Here is a 4187-nt window from a genome sequence, read left to right on the forward strand (position 1 = left end):
ACAACTACCCAGATCTACTTTTGATATATAAGTATTATGTTGATTTTTTAAATACTGGATACATAGGCTAGGTATTCTTTAACGATTGCTGAGTAATATTAATCAAAAACATAAAAAGAGTAGACAAGTAAAAAAGTTAGAGGGAAAGATAGAACAAATTCCCTGTGAGCATGTACTATGAACCCATACAACTAATCCTGGCAGTAACGGCGAATTAAAAAATCAACCCAGGCGAGTTTTATAATTTCTTTTTCTGGTTTGCAGTGCTCCTAATATACATTTCTTCACTGACTGGCTACATATATACCATATGAACTACTTCTAAAACGTTCTCGGTTGAAGATATGCTTAGAAGCTTGATACGATCGATACTACTATTGATAAGTGGCTTTTAGACAAAACGTTTTTAATTAAACAATGGTCAAGTACTTATTAAGGTTCTCATTATTTTTTCATGTTTAGAAAAATCATGCAATAGGTTAACCAGTTTTCCTGCAGCATGCTTTTTATTGTGATCATATAACCCAGTTTTATTGGCACTATTCAGATCCCAGGCTCCCAACTTTGGGGGAACTTTGTGGAAAATCCCCAAACTATGCGTAGCGCATTTTTCAGAATAACATTTCATCTCCACTGGATTATTAAACCTTAAAATATTTAATTACAATAATTATTTGTTAACTTGTATACAATAAAAACTTTTGGACAGGAATAATCTATCAAATTTCATGTCTTGTTTTAATACGTCAAACAGACACGAGACAATGGGTCGTCGGCTTTAAACCACTTTTTCAAAACTTCGATTACGGTTTGTGTTCAGTCCTTCTTAAGTTAATTGTCTCTTTCAGAATAATAATTTACAGCTGTATAAGACTGCTAAAATGCGGGCTCAAGCCACCTGAGACTTGATGTTGCTGGGCTATTCCAGATCAAACTATCACAGAAGGTTGCGGAAGTTAAAAGCTAAATTTATAAAAAAGTATCAGTTAACGAGCAGTGACGAAGAGAACAACAATTCAGTTGTCGTCACAGAAGTAGGGATCACCGCAGCTAAAGAGCAGTGTACTAATATTGTCTCAGATATAGCCACTGCTTCATGTAGTTGCGCCCAGTCTTCTGACACTATAGTCAACGATCAGTCAATCAGTCAGTAACAACGTAGAACTTCGTACGTAAGTACATCAGTTCGAGTTGCAACGCCACATTAGCACAGAGATGCACTTGTCGATTCAAATCCCGTAGTGGTAGAAGTAGCAAGAGTATAAGCAGTAATAGGGAAGATTAGGGTTTGAAGATGTTATTTAAAGAGTATAATCCAGTGGAATAAATTTGGAAAGAGGAAAAAAGGGACATGGAGAATTCAGAAGATTAGAATTTGGGAGAACACAAAGAGTGGATGCACCTGCGCCATTGCAAACGATTTTGAGCCATGTCATTCAGGGTCTCTAACCATCGGTTGCTTTCATCTCGCGGTCTCCAACCACGTAGTCTACACCTACCAACATGGCTCAGCCCACTTGTTAATGACTTCATGGATTTGTGCCATGTTTTGGTCTGGCCGACCATAGCATTCTTCCAACCTACTCCTACAACAGAAAACATCGCACGTCGGGACATTTGGTGGTTGGGCATACGTAACATGTGTCCCAGCCATCTCAACTGATGAAGTTTCACTACTTCATCAATTGATTTGCCATCCTTACCCAGTACCCGTTTCCTAACAACTGAGTTACTCGGTGGTCCCAGGATATATGAGCAATGCTTCGAAGATACATATGATCGAATAATAGTAACTTACGAATGTCCTCTACTCTTACTGGCCATGTTTCACTGCCATAAAGTAGGACGGAACGAACTGCTGCGCAGTAAACACGTCCTTTGGTTGACAGACGGATATCTCGCCTACGCCATAAATGACGCAAGTTGGCAAAAGCTAGTCGAGCCTTCTGTATCCGTGCTGAGATTTCGTCACACACTAAACCACAAGGGCTGGTGAGACTTCCAAGATAAGTGAAGCGGTCGACACACTCAACTACTTCACTCCCTATCACTAGTTCGGGTGTCGATGCAACCCAATCCTGAAGCAAAATTTTGCATTTCGAGGGAGAGAATCGCATCCCGAACATGCTTGCATTGTTGCTTACAGTGGTCAGAAGACTCTGCATTTTGTCAGCGTCTTCACCAAATAAAACTATGTCATCAGCATATTCCAAGTCAACAAGTGAACCTCCTGGTAGAAGTTCAACCCCTGGAAATTTAGACGAGGCAAGTGTTATCTCTAGAAGCACGTCAATGACAAAGTTGAACAAGAGTGGGTAGCCCTGACGAACACCACTTGATGTAATCAATTCTGATGACAGTTCGCCATAAGCTCTCACTCTACCAGTTGTGTTCGAGTAGAGAGCCTTTATAAGGTTAATGTACTTCTTTGGTACTCCTTTCAGTGACAAACACTGCCATAGAACCTCACGATCAATAGAGTCGAATGCCGCCTTAAGGTCGAGAAATACTACCATTGTGGGATGTCTGAGTGTGTCTATGTTCTAGGACCTGACGTAGTGTGAATATCTGGTCTATACAACCACGTCCAGGTCGAAAACCAGCCTGGTTTTCTCTAGTCTGCTCTTCACGAGCTTTAGTTAGGCGTCGAAGTATTATTGAGGCTAATATTTTAGACACTATATTAGTCAAACTGATTCCTCTGTGATTGTCACAAGAGGACTTTTGTCCTTTCTTATAGACTGGCACAATCAGTGATTGAGACCAGTCAAATGGGATTACGTCCAGTTCCCAAATTCTACCTAAGACCTCGGTTAATCTCATTACTAATACTGGACCACCATCCTTAAAAATCCCAGGAGTAAACCTGTCAGGGCCTGCTGCTCTCCCTCGTTTCAGATTTCCTATGGCTTTTTCAACTTCGTAAAGAGTCGGAGGACCTACATTAACTTGCCATTCAGGTTGACTAGAGATCATGGGAAACCGAAGTGTGGCTGAAGGCCAGTTGAACTGATCCCTAAAGTGTTCTGCCCATCTATCCAATCTCCTGGATTGAGAATGAATAATATGTCCATCTTTCTCTGAGACTGTTTCGCTAACGGTCGGGTTCCTAATTCCGGTTTCCTTAACGAGTCTGAACAATTGTCTGCTATTACCTATTGCCTCTGCCTTTTCCATCTCTCTTGCTTTCGCTACCCACCACTGTTCGCGATCATTGCGTAGACTTCTTGTCAGCTTGCGCTTAAGCTGACTCCGCTCTTCATTATGTTCAGAGCCAGGTGGAATGAGTTTCCGAGCATTTATCAGTGAGATAGATGCTACTGAGATCCAGTGTTGCTCCCTAACCTTCTGGTTTACCTTACTAGCAGATATCACTGCTGTTTCCACAGCTTTTCGGATATCATTCCATGCTGCATCGGGGTGGGCATCACATACATGGCTGCCTGTTTTCCTAGTTGTTCCTGAAATATACTCTCAACTTGACTATCATTAAGTAGGGCCCTAAGAGGTTTCCTTGTAGCATCTTTCCTACGTCCAGTAAGACGCAGACAAATACGCGCTCGCACTAGAGCATTATCTGAACCTAAGCATATACTCCAGAATGAGCGACAGTCTTCTATCGAGCCCCTTCATCGGTGGCTGATAGCGATGTGATCTATTTGGGTCCAACGTTGGGACGAATTAGGTGGTTGCCATGTTAAAAGATGTTTTTCCTTATGCTTAAAGTTAGTATTTGCAAGGAACAGGCGGTTATCTGAGCATAGCTGCAACAGACGGTCGCCACGACACCATAAGATCCATCTAGGTGTCTTTCCCTATCGCTTAGTTTACCTACTAGAGCATTAAAGTCACCGGCCACTATTACTACATCCGAGAGCTTAGCTTTTCGGAGAAGGTCCGAAGGCTTTCTGTAAAACTCATCTTTCACATCATCTGAGCTGCAGTCAGTGGGAGAATAGGCAGAGACGACGAAGAGGCAACGACGAGTGTCCCTATCTTTCCGGATTCTTACTGTTCCGTTCAGTCGGACAGCGCACAAACGACTGTTTACTGGGATCCACTCTAAGAGAGCTAGTTCTGCCCTAGGACTCAATGCTATACCTACGCCGGCGAGGCCACGGGAAGCAGAATCAGGGCTTCCAGATACACGAAGCGTAAATCGAGTCGGTTCTTTATTTTGGCATGGT

The sequence above is a fragment of the Schistosoma haematobium genome, chromosome ZW (assembly GCF_000699445.3).
Source record: "Schistosoma haematobium chromosome ZW, whole genome shotgun sequence".
NCBI classification, from domain to species: domain Eukaryota; kingdom Metazoa; phylum Platyhelminthes; class Trematoda; order Strigeidida; family Schistosomatidae; genus Schistosoma; species Schistosoma haematobium.